At 56.6% G+C, this 12,955-nt stretch overlaps 1 long non-coding RNA gene across 2 annotated transcripts; it reads left to right on the top strand.

Annotated features, from left to right (window-relative positions):
- Window positions 1–2,540: 2,540 nt before the first annotated feature.
- On the top strand, window positions 2,541–10,301 carry LOC109256377 (uncharacterized). Of its 2 annotated transcripts, XR_008424512.1 has the most exons (4): window positions 2,541–2,715; window positions 7,263–7,467; window positions 9,794–9,882; window positions 9,968–10,301. It is a non-coding gene; the product is annotated as an uncharacterized LOC109256377 (long non-coding RNA). The 2 variants fall into 2 exon arrangements; XR_002075627.2 differs by having other exon boundaries at window positions 2,547–2,715; window positions 9,794–10,301.
- The last annotated feature ends 2,654 nt before the right edge of the window (window positions 10,302–12,955 follow it).

The raw sequence follows: 12,955 nt of genomic DNA on the forward strand, positions 1-12,955 counted from the left end.
GAGGAGCAGAGCCTCGTGCCAGGGCTGGGGCTGTGGCAGTAGCAAGATGGGAAAGTGCCTCCCCCCTCAAGTGGGGAACCTCCCCTCACTTGTGGCCTCTATTTTTAGTGCTTCCCCAGGCTCTCGCTGGAGAAACCGTTTAGTCATCAGGGTGTTTATTTTCCGGCTGTTTCCGACGTCGGGAAAGCAGAATGTTGAGACTGGAGAGATCCAGGGCTGCTGGAAAAGACTTCTTAGGAACAGGCCTGGGAACTCAGCCTTCAGACCTTTGGGTCCCAAGATCGTAGTTAAAAACCAAAGTGGGCACGGGGCAGCCAAGCCCCCAGGAGACCGAGAGATGGGTTCTCAGCCTGCCTCCAGTTTGGAGTCTCTCCAAGCCAGAGACCCCTATGGCCCCAGCTCTACTTGAAGGATTTTCTCCAAGAACATAAGCAGCCCCCAGAACAAATTCTCCCTGACCGCTGATTCCCAGAAACCCCCTCCCCAACCTCTGATAGATCTGCGCGGTGAGCCTCCCGCCAACCACAGCTCCAGCCAATCTCAAGCCGGAGGCCGGCTTGCCAGGGCTGTGATTGGCTGGCTAGTCCTCCTGCCTTGGAATGTTGGGTCCTTAACAAAGGAATGAGGAAGGAAGGTGAGTCACCTGGGAGGGTGTTAAAGGGCCAGGAGCTGGAGAGAGAAAGGAGCGAGGGAACAGTTCAGTGACGGAGATGGAGTGTCCCGAACCCTGCGATGCTGAGTGATAATTCGCTAGAGAACAGAGTAGGAGAGAGTCGCAGAGACTGACGTTACAAGCGGGGTAGAATTTACATATATTTATTGGGAGAAATTCATGGAAAAGAACAGTAACAAATACAAGGTCTTCATTTCCGAGAAAGACTAAGAAAGGATCTAGGGAGAAATGTTGCTGGGAGTTAGATTATAATAAAGACTTCCTGAAACTGACTCACCGCATCTTTGCCTTCTAGCCCCTGCACTACCCATCCCAGGATCCTTTAGGGGGAAGAATACCCTGGCAGCCTCAGGGGCCTGGGTTTTCATTCTTCCTTCTCCCCCTCTGGCTCCCAACCCATCTTTTGTAGAGAAAAGTCATCTTACAGCCCAAAGTTGCTATAAAACCCCCGAGGAGGCAGACAAGTGCCCACCAAAGGCCTATAAAGTGTGTGACTCCTCTGTACAGCGTGGCCCTCGCAGTTTCTACAACAAAGGGACACCCTTTATTCACAACCGCCATCGTAATTGGGAAAGGTCTTCCCACCCCCAAGGGCTGCTTCCCTTCTTGCCTGTTGTTCCAGAACCCTAGGAAGCCACTGCTGCTGTTCCAGCCTTCTTCTGGCTGCTTGGTTTGACCCCTTTCTCCTTCCTCACTGCCATTTGGAGGATCCCCGCCCCCCACCTCCCTCCATTTCATCCCTTCTACTGGGCTGATCATTCTTCCTCCCCATTTTTCAATCTCTCCCCACACCTTCCACCTTGTTTGTGGGGGCAGGGGCCATCAGCGGGGGCCTGGGGGCCCTCCTGTGCGCACATTCTCCGCCAGGGCCTGTGTATCATCTGCTTGTGTAGAGTGCTCTGTAAGCCACGTGGCTACCTCGCCAGTACACATCGGGCTGGACTGACATTTTTGGTTTCCAATTTACTCTTCTGCACCAGGTCCTGATCTTGAGGGCAGCAGTTAAATAAGCTTTGGTTTTGCAGGGCCTGGAGTGGAACGCATTCAGCCAATGTCTGTTACATGAATCTGTGCATATCTGTGTACGTAGCCGTGTATCTCAGTTAAGATTACAAAAACTTTAATGGATATCTCCTCTATTTGTCCATTGATTACTCTGTGCTGGCCCAGGGATGGGGCTCTGATCTGGGGCCCAGACAAGTCCAGCTCTAGGCCAGAAAGGGGGGCGGGAGGGGGGGGGGAGGAGTTAAGCAGAGAGTTGTCCCAGGCTGTGCTGGCAAAGCTGTGCCCCAAGCTCAGTGCCAGGGTGCCCTGTCTGGGGCCAGGCCCGGGGCAAAGGGCAGAGGCCCCACCCTGGATCTGAAGGGGGCAGGAAAGGGGTGCCAAAGCCGGGTCCTCGGTCCGTGCCCCCCCTACAAGCGTTCCCTGCCCCGGGCTGGGCAGGATGTGGTGGCAGCTGCAAGAGGGTGGGCAGGATGTGGGGGTGGGGGCAGCTGAAACGAAGCCTGACATTCGCCTCCCCAGCTCCTCCCTCCTTCCCTCCCCCCCCAGCCCGCCCCCTCCAGGTCACGTGCTTCTAGCCCGGGCACCGACGGACTATTTCTCCCTTTCTGCGGAAGGACATAATTGACATGGCAAACTCAAGTCACCTTCGACTTCAGCGGTACCACGCCTTTTTCTTGCCTCGTAGCCCAGGACAGAAAGTTTGCCAGATACACATTTCTTTAAAGCCCTGCTCACCAATTCGGGAGTGGCCCCTTTAAATGCAAATGAACTGCCTTCTCGCTCTCGCCCCCCGCCCCCATCCCAACTTCGCTCCTCGTGCCCAGACTCCGCCAGCTGCCATTGACGTCACGCGTGCGTCAGCGTCGCCAGCCCAACCAGACGGCACGTGGGGGGAAGAAGGTGGCCTTAAAGGGCCAGCCGCCTTCGGACGGCAGGGTCGCAGCTGTGAGTTTGGCCTTGGAAAGGAGGCATGAAATGAGAGGTGGGGAAATCTATTGGAGCGAGAGGACATGCAGGATAGACGTTAGGAAGGACAGGTAGGAGTTGTGCTCCTTCCCAGAGTAGGAGGGCCAGGCGTTTCCTCTAGACTCCCCAGAAGGTTGGGGTTTGCGCCCGGGAGAGCAGCGCTGGAGGAGAACAGCTCTGAGGGTAGAGGAGGCTGGCACTTAAGACTCGCCCAGTTATAATGTCAGTCCTTCCTTCATCCCTGCCCCGCATGTCCGCAACGCAAGGAACTCGTTCTCCCCGGCATCTCCAGCACGGAGAGCAAAGCTCCTGGTAGGCAGGTATTCGGTATTTGTAGAACCAATGGGATCCAGTGCAAAGTCGCCTCCTTCAGGAGGCTCTCCCTGAATGCCCCACCGGCGGGCTAGCGCGTCCCAGCTGCTAAGGACGGACCGCCCACAGCATTCAACGAACCTGCGTCTTCCTTCCTTGCATTAGCGACCACGAGGCAGTGCTGAAGCGCTCAGATCTTGGAGTGATGTAGGCACGGGGGTTCGAATCCCCTTTATACTGTTTACTAGCTGAGGGACTTTGGAACAAGTGTGTTCATCTTACCTCTGCTAAGTGTGAAATGGGGCTAACGCTGCTTGGACCACATACTTGTCAGCGGGATTGAAGGAGGCCGCCCCTCTTGCATGGTATCTGTTTCATTGTAAGCCGCTCAGTGATGGTGGGGAGTGCGTTTTAGGATGCTTCCCTCCCCCACTAAACTGTGTGCTTATTGAGAGCGAGGACCGTGCCCACTAATTTATTCCCAGAACCCACACCATGCAGGGTTTAGGGTTGGTGATTTAAAAATGTTTGCTGAGTGAATAAACATGAGTGAATGAGTGATTTCAGTATTTCCTGAAATCTGACCTCCAAACCCACCCCTGAAGCTGTTACCCAAAGGGAGAAAACATTACAAATGCCCCCCCTCTGTGCCCCAGCTTTTCAGCTCTGTGGCAGAGGTTGGGGTGAGGCCCTCATCACTGTGGTTGAACCAAAAGTATTATGCAAACAAGCCAGAAATGATGGGTCTGCAGTGGAGAGTTGAGGGGGCCTCCCCACCCCAGCTCTGCTGCTTAGAACCCTGACCCGGGACCCCCAGGCTGGGCTGCCAGGGGCAGAGGACACTAAATGGAGCTGGACGAGGGGAGTTTCTTGCCCCTTCAGAGTCTCTTAGCCCAGACACGGGTCCATCTTTGGCCTCTCCTTCTCCGGAGCCCTGTCTGTCCTGTGCCCGGCTCTGCCTCCCATCCCCCACCCCCAACCTTCATTCCTTCTACAGCTTCCCTGCCGTTATAGTGGGGGGTGAGGGGGGCACAAGGCCTCCTACCACCTGATTCCAGCTCGCTGGCCACAGGAGCAAGAGCCACCTCATCCTGGTTCGGCCTGGCTCGTAGCTGCTTATCGATCTGATTTTCAATATCTGTCACCATCTCTGAAGTAGAAGGGCGTTCAGACAACAGAAGGAACTTCTTGCCAGGGGAGGAGCTCTGAGAGCCCTCTCCTTCCCTGAAGACCAGGAGGAAGTGGGGTGACCCTCCTCTGGGAGAGAGCAACCCTGTCAGCTCAGGAACCGCGAGGGGCACGGATGGGTCCCCACAGGACTCTCCCCGCTGCCTGGGTGCCGGCTCCACCCTCTGCCGGGGTAGGGTGCTGTCCAGGAGCATTCTGTGTTCCAGAAAACCCCAAAATAACCCAACTTGGCTGTCCAGCTGCTATTTCTGTCCATCTTGTTTAATTATTCAAACCCAAGTTGGGGAGTGAACTATAAAAAGCTCTCCTACTTGGGGACCCAGGAGAGCTGGGAGGCTCGCCAGGCTGCATTACCAACAGGGCCACATGGTTTGGGTGAGGTCACTTGGTCCGGTCTCCTGCCTGAAAGTTCCATCTGCTGTTTGCCTGCTTCCTCTGCTAGAAGGCAGAGGCCAGGCCTCCCTCCCTGCATCTCCGGCTCTGTGGCAGCCCGTCCTGCCGGGGAGCCGGGCTCCAGCCCGCACTCTGGAAGCGTGCGCTCACGGCTTCCTAGCCCCGGTTCTTATCCCACAGATCCTATTATCAGACCCAAGCATCCAGGACTGAGGGGGTGGGGTGGCAGGAAGTGCAGGTAAAGAGGTCAAGTCAGGTGGACAGTGGGCCCTTGGAGGGCACTCTGTCGGTGGGGGGGCAGGGGGACGCTTTTCTGGGTGGGGCAGGTTCCTGTCACAGGTGCTGAGCTTCTTCAGGGGCTTCTCTTGGGGACTCTGATATTGTAGCTGAAGGGACAGAGGGAAAGCCGCAGGGACTTTGTTTTTCTGGGCCTAATCCTCTTCTGGTCGCCCAGAAGTTCAATGTCAGTTTCCATTGAAACTGAAGCCCAGGTGGCAGGTGGCGGTGGGAGGTGCGGAAAGCAGGGTACCCCTGGGGGTCTGTTCTGGGATCCCCCCTCCCCCCTTAGGCCTTTCCTAGAGAGGTGATAACAAAGGGTGTGGCCACAGTTGCTATGGCAACTTGGGGAGCGTAGTGCGGGGGGGGGGGGGGGGGGGGCGGTGTTAGGAGTGGGCCTCCCTCCGTCTGAGCAGGAGGGGCCGAAGGAGAGGCCGGGCCTGCCCTTGGGACAGATGCAGTTGGAGGCAGACTTACAAGATGGACAAGAGGACTAGGGCTTTGAGCCCCAAGAGAGGAAGGGACCACAGGGACAGACCCGGAGACCCAGGACACAAGTTGGGGGGGGGGGGGCGGCGGGAGGTCCAGTGTGGGAGGGGAGGCGGCAGCCTGCCAGAAGCTGGGGGCGGGGGCGGCGGGGCCCGGCAGGACTTTCCAAGAGACCATGTGGGACCCAAGTGTTAAAGAGGGCCCTGGGCTTTACCCTCGGCCTGTCTGGGGGCTTGTTCCCACACATTCCCTGGCAGCGGTTCCTGTGAAGTCCAACCTGCCCCCACCCCTGCCTCGGCTCTACTGGAGCTGCAGGGGAAGGTGCTGAGGTAGGGGAAGAGGCTGGCCGTTGCTAAGCAACCAGAGGCTGTGTACCTGGAGGGCATGGGAGGGGGCCCCCCCCGGCAAGGATCGCGGGCGCCAGGGAGGTGGGGAGACCGCGGAAGGCCTGGGTGGGTGGACAAAGCTCAAGGCTCCCTCTGCCATCGTCCTCCTGACAGCGGCAGAGGAGGGACGCCCTTGTCACCCAGTAAGTGTGTTAATGAATGTGTGCGCGTGTGGCCCCTCTCCGGGGGGCTGCCGCTGCACATGGCCCCCGTGGGACTCTCTCTGAGGGCAGGCGGGGCCCGGGCTGGGGGTAGGGGCCGAAAGCCAGTGTAAGCCTCTCTCGCTGGTTAGGGGAGGGGGGAGGGCTTGCCTGTCTGTTGAAGGTAGCGGCCCTGTGGAGACGCTGCGGCTGGAGGGGGGCAGCTTGGGTGAGACAGGCTGCACAGGAGAGGCCGCCTGAAGTCCAAGTGCCCTCAAGGCCCGTGTGGTCCACCGTATTTCATCGTTTCTAATCTATCATTTTCAGCATATTTGGGGGCGGGCTGGAGACTGACAGAGGTAACCACCGAAGGGAGCCCTGTGGCCCACACACCTGCATCCCTGCCAGGCTAAGGAAGCCGCTCAGGCCATCCGCAGTGTGGACACACGACCGCCCCCCGCGCGTGGCTGGTGGCTCCCCACGGACTCAGCTCCCATCCAGAAAGCGCACCTTCATGGGGCGAGCATTCGCTGTGCACCTGTGCCGGGGTCCTGGGGAAGCGGCGAGAGGTGGGCCCGGTGGACTCTCCCCCCGCACCTGCGGTCTCTCCCGGGATGGTCCCCAAACCCCGCGGGGGACCGCCTGTGCTTCGCCCCCTCTGCATAAGTGCTGCCAAGTCGCGAGACCCCCTCCACCCCGCCATTGCACGTGCTCCGGACTGACCCCCGAGGGCCGTGTTGCTGGGAGGACACAGGGGCCTCCTGGTTGCTGACCCACGAGAAAGAGAAAAACCTGGGAATAAAAGGGTACAGGCTCATTTTGTTTTCATGCCCGCCTCACGGGGGCACCCCGGAAGGCATGAGGCGTATGTTCTCAGCATGGCACCACAAGCCCACGGATGTCTGAATCCTCATCCCCCTTGTACAGATGACCAAACAGAAGCTCAGAGAGGTTGAGGAGCCATGTTCATGGTCACACAGCAGGAAATGGCTCTGGGATTCCAAGCCAGGCCTGTCTGTTGCCCCGTAAATGATCAAGGGAGAAAACGCTTTCCCTGTTGCCCTGACTACGTGGTCACAGGGACACTGGAGGGGCCCAGGACCCCAGAGGGAGGGGAGACCTCAGAGCACAGTTAGGCAGTACCCCCATCAACTAATAAAGAAGCAGCGGGCACTCAGAAATCCTGCGTGGTCACACGGGGACCTCGGAATCGCTCAGGTTTAGAGAAAGCCAGTGCAGAAGGCTGGGTCGGGCAGACCGGAGATTGAGTTCCAGCTCGGCCGTTTCTAGCTGTGTGGCCTTAGGCACGCCACTGACCCTCTCTGAGCTTCACTTTCCTCAGCGTGAAGGTGACACTCCTGGAAAACTGCAGAGATTAGATAGGGCTATGTGTGGTGCCTTGCAATAATTCTCCTCTCCTTCCTTTCCCTGCAGGAGGAGATCGCGGGTGACCAAGGGCACATTGAAAGGCCCACGCAAACCTGGTGGCCGAGTGACAACAGTATTTTGGGGGAGCCTCGCAGAGGTTTGTGGAAGGTCTCTGAGATGTCTCCCCCTCTCGTGGCGGGGGCAGCAGGGAAGCGACGTATGAAGCAAGAGTTATCAAGAAAGGGCCCGAAAGCTGTCCTCTGCTGGAGGGGTGAGTAATGACCACAGGTGACAGAGGGGACACAATGTCCATTCCTGTTTCTCACCTTTAAGACAGATTTTTTTTAAGTTTATTTATTTTGAGAGAGAGTGAGAGAGCAGGGAAGGGGCAGAGAGAGAGGGAGAGAGAGAATCCCAAGCAGGCTCCACACTGTCAGCAGAGAGCCTGACGTGGGGCTCGAACTCATGCACCACAAGATCATGACCTGAGCTGAAGTCGGATGCTTAACCAATTGGGCCACCCAGGCGCCCCCCAAGACAGATATTTAAAGTGGAGACAAGAGGGGCGCCTGGGTGGCTCAGTGGGTTAGGCATCCGACTTCAGCTCAGGTCACGATCTCGCGGTCCGTGAGTTCGAGCCCCGCATCGGGCTCTGGGTTGATGGCTCAGAGCCTGGAGCCTGCTTCTGATTCTGTGTCTCCCTCTCTCTCTGCCCCTCCCCCGTTCATGCTCTGTCTCTCTCTGTCTCAAAAATAAATAAACTTAAAAAAAAAAAAAAAAGAAAGCCCATATGACTTTGGGCAAATCATTTAAAATAAATAAATAAATAAATAAATAAATAAATAAATAAAGTGGAGACAAGAGAATGGAAGTTCTAGAAAGGATGACAATAGACTCCCCAGCCCAGTCATCCGTGACTTCCTGTGTGCAGCATGGGGATCAGCCGCTGTGCCCCGAACCCACAGGCGGCCTCGCCTGGTCTGGGAGGCGTTTTGGAGAAAGATGTGCTAAGACTGGAGGGGAGAGGAGGCTCCAGGGAAACGGGGGAAGCCAGACCCTCGCAGCTGCAGGCCTGAGCCACAGGTTGGGAAGGTCAGAGAAGAAATCAGAGCGGGCCGGGCTTCTCCAGCCCCCGGACCGACCGGCCGACCGCTCAGGCCTGTGGACGCCAGCTGGCAGGTGCGGGAACCACCCGGAAACAAAGCCCTCCGCTCACCCGCCAGTCGCTGCTCGCATCTCACGAGTGCACAGGTGAGTGGAGCGTGTGTCTGAGACTGAGAAACACTTCTCGCCACAAGAAGAACAGTTAGCGACTGTGCGGTAACGGGCGTTCGCTGGGCAGTCGCGGTGGTCATGCCACGGCACGTGCAGACACCCGGTCCTTCCGTCGTGCGCCTGAAGCAGATGTACCGTTATAGGGTAGTGGACTCGCAGGGAAAGAGGAAAGACGGAGCATCACTGCTGTGCCCGGGGCTTGGACTCTGTGCACAGGGCAGGGGTCTTTAAGGGTGGCCTCGAAGGCTCGGGGCTCGTCAAGGGCCCTCCCGGAGCTCCACGCAGGGCCCAGCGGCTTCCTTCGTTCGTTTGGCACAGCGGGCCCCCAAGTAGGCCTTCCTTTGAAGCCCCCTCCCCAGACCAAAGCAACCCCCCTTCCCCGCCGTGCTGCGTTGTGGAATGTCTCTGCCGCGGAAGGAAGGCCGCACGGCCGCACGGGGCGAGGAGCCGAGCCGGACCCGCTGAATGGCAACTGTCGTTACAGTGACTTACGGTTTCCGGGATCGATTGGGTTCAGCTGGGTGGTTTTCACTCAGCGGCTCGTGTTCTGACCGGGTTGCGGGTGAAGGCGTCCTCTTGGCCTCACGTGTCTGGACTCGGGCTGGGAACACTGAGACGGGCGGGCTCCAGAAAAGCTCTGCTGATTTCTCAGTCTAGCCCGTCCTTGTGGTCTTTCCAGCACGGGGCCTTCAGAATCCTTCCAGGGGGGGCTCAGGGCTCCAGAATTGACGTGTCTGAGCACAGAGAGCCACGGCGGCGGGGGGGGGGGGGGGGGGGGGGGGGGTCGGTCCTGCTTCTTAGGACCTGGCCTTGGGAGTGACCTAGTGTCACTTCTGGGCCACGGTAGTGAGGCGGTCACGGGCCCCTCCCGGGTGGGGACAGAGCCTCCACCGGTGGACAGGGCAAGGTTTTGGAAGAGCGGTGGGATAGGAAGTGGCCTGCCCGTTTCTGGAAACCGCACTCTGCCACAGTATGTTTGCACACGTGGATGCAAATATATAGAAAAAAGGCCCCAGAGGGTCTGTACGAAAATATCAGCAAGGCTTACCTGTGGAGGGGGTGGGGTGCTGGTGTCTTCTGTCTACCTTCGTATGCATTACTCGAGTTTTTTACTTTGAGATGATATGTACGTTATTTTGTTGAATGGAAAGGGAAGAAAAAAGGGAGAGACACCAGGTAAAAGTTGGCTGTAAGCCCTTCATCATAACAGGTTTGATAGATTGGTGTTTCTGGAGACTGTGGCACCAGGCATCTGAATTTCATGAACGCATTTCATTAGGTTGGTTATGTTTTATTTATTTTTTTAAGTTTATTTTTGTTAGTAATCTCCGCACCCGATGTGGGGCTCAAACTCACGACCCCGAGATCAAGGGCTGGAGGCTCTTCCGACCGAGCCGGCCAGTAGCCTCAGGTTGGTTATATTTTATTTTGTTTTGTTTGTTATTTATTATATTTTATTTTAATTTTTTAAATGTTTATTTATTTTGGGGAGACAGAGAGACAGAGCGTGAGCAGGGGAGGGGCAGAGAGAGAGGGAGACACAGAATCCGAAGCAAGCTCCAGGCTCCGAGCCGTCAGTGCAGAGCCCGAGGCGGGATTTGAACTCACTGACTGCGAGATCGTGACCTGAGCTGAAGTGGGACACTTAACCGACTGAGCCACCCCGGAGCCCCAGGTTGGTTACATTTTAAGTAAGATGCAGAAATGCGGACAGAGTTATTATTATTTTTCAGCGTTATTGAGATATCATTGACATATAATACATTATATCAATTTCAGGTGTGCGATGTAGCAATTCGATGCGAATTCCTATTGAGAAAGGATCACCACAGAAGGTTAGTTAATACTCCACCACCATCGTGTGCCCACGGGTGTGCGTGGGGAGGACATTTAGGACCTGTTCTCAGCAACTATCACGTGTCGCTAACTGTAGTCACCACGCTGTGAGTTACACGCTCAGCACTGGCTCCTCTCCTGACCGGAAGGTTGTGCCCTTTGACTAACATCCGCCGTTTCTACCCCTGCCCCCGAGAACAGTGTGATTCAGTCCTTTAACATTTATTGCTTGCTGCAGCCGTACCCGGGACATCTTGTTAGCAGGTCTGAGTTAGCTTTGAGGGACATCTCTCTAGGTCCCTCCGTGGCCGGGTCCCGCTCCCCACGTTTACGTGGAAAGAGAAAAGCGTGTCCTGTCGAGGAGATGGTGTCAGGATGTAAAAAGACTTCAACGTATTAGATAAAAATCGGGGCGCCTGGCTGGCGGTGGAGCGAGCGACTCTCGATCTCCGGTTGTGAGTTCGAGCCCCACGCCGGGGGCACAGACTACTTTAAAAAATCTTTAAACGTGTGTCCGTACATATGAGATAAAAGGAGTGAAGATATTCCTCTCCACCCTTGGCGATCGTGTATTGCTATGTAACGAACCGCCTTAAAACGTAGTGGCTCAGAACAACAATAACAGCGTGATGGGTATGATTATGGTTCTGGGCCTGACCGAGCTCAGCCGGGCGGCTCTCTCCCAGGGCCGCTCCGGTGGCTGGAGGGCCCCCAGAGGCTTCCGCTCACGCTCAGTTGCCAGCTGGGGCGTCCACCGCCAACGTCCCTGGACACTGACGCTTCTGCACGAGACCTCGGCTTCTTCACCGCGTGACCGGAGGCTTCCAAAAGAGGATGTCCCCCAGGACCAGACGGAAGTCACCACATTTCTTACGACGTTGCCGTAGAAGTCAACAACCTCGCTCTCAGGGTGAATATAGATTCGAGGGGAGGGAGCACCGATGTCGCCTCTCCGTGGCAGCCGTGCTGCTGTCACAGCAAGAGCACGGGCACGGGGATTCTGTCCTGTCCACCTTAGAAGATACAGTCCGTTGGAGCGCCCGGGTGGCTCAGTCGGTTGAGCGTCCGAATTCGGCTCAGGTCATGATCTCACGGTCCATGAGTTCGAGCCCCGCGTCGGGCTCTGGGCTGATGGCTCAGAGCCCGGAGCCTGCTTCGGATTCTGTGTCTCCCTCTCTCTCTGCCCCTCCCCGACTCATGCTCTGTCTCTCTCTGTCTCAGAAATAAATAAACATTAAAAAAAAAAATTTTTTTTTTTAAAGACAGAAAATACAGTCTCTTACGTTCAGTAATTATCAAGGAAATTAAAGGTAAACAGCGATGCTTGTGTTTTTCAAACGAACAGTGGACTCAGTTAATGCAGTAAAAGCTGGGCCTTCTGTGTCAGGCCATGAGCTAAGCTGTGCTCCGGTGAGAGGCGCCCGAATCCCAGAGCAAGAGCCTCAGTGCCCGGGGGCACCCGGCTGACCCAGGCAGGGGACTGTGCGACTCTTTTTTTTTTTTTTTTTTAATGTTTTTGTTATATTTTTGAGAGAGAGAGAGAGACCATGTGATCAGGGGAGGGGCAGAGAGAGAGGGAGACACAGAATCCGAAGCGGGCTCCGGGCTCCGAGCTGTCCACACACAGCCCGACGCCGGGCTTGAACTCACAGACCGTGAGATCATGACCGGAGCCGAAGTCGGATGCTTAACCTGCTGAGCGCCCCGGGAGTGTGCGACTCTTAATCTCAGGGTCGTGGGTTTGAGCCAGAGATTACTGGGCACAGAGATTACTATTAATTAATTAGTTGATTAATTAATACACAAACGAAAAGAAAAAAAAGTCTCAGTGCCAGACAGTGGCTGTCTCTGTAGGGTGCTATCGGCCGGTGACTGGGCTCAGGACACAGGTCACAAGGCGGGTCCCAGGCTGATGGAGGCTCCAGGGCTGTCGTCGCTGCTCCCCCTGGAGCACAGATCCCACACCAGGGAAAGGAAGGCTAGAGAATCACAAGCGGGACTTTTATTCCTGAGCCCGAAGGTAACTTGCTGCGTTTCCACTCCCGTTTCCGTGGCCGGGCCGGTGGCACGGCCCCACCTAACTGCACCAGGCTGGGAGACGAAGCAGAGTAGGCGGGGGGAGGGGGGGCCTCTGCCCCAACCTGTTTGGCACCTGGAAGGCCACACGTGGTCTGTGTCACCACCTTTCCTCCAGGCGTCCCCACGGCTTACCTCTCCCTCCTTGTCAGTGCTGAGATGTCTTTTCCGCGGGGAAGCCCCTCCTGATCACGCTATTTCAAATTGCAGCCCCCCCCCATTCCCGTGCGTCACCCGGGATGTCCCTTGTTCTGCTCTTTCCGTTTTCCTAAGCACTTACTGCTTTGGACATACCGGAGTACCTGTCCCCCCCCCGCCCCCCCCCGCCACCGTCCGCCCCGTGAGGACACTGATTCAGGTTGGCTTTGTTTACTGTGCGTCCCAAGTGCCTGAGATCGCGAGGCCACGGAGCGCGTGGCAGTGTAGCGTGCTACGTGGCCTCGCCGTCTCAGGCACTTACTAAATATTTGTTGAAGGACTGAATTTCTTAAACATGCTTGCCGCTGGCAAGGCTGCGGTAAGACTAGCACTTCTGTGCCCTTTCGGCAGGACTACAAATCGGTGCAAACTGT

The sequence above is a fragment of the Panthera pardus genome, unplaced genomic scaffold (assembly GCF_024362965.1).
Source record: "Panthera pardus isolate Hobbes unplaced genomic scaffold, ASM2436296v1 HiC_scaffold_21, whole genome shotgun sequence".
Taxonomy (NCBI): Eukaryota; Metazoa; Chordata; class Mammalia; order Carnivora; family Felidae; genus Panthera; species Panthera pardus.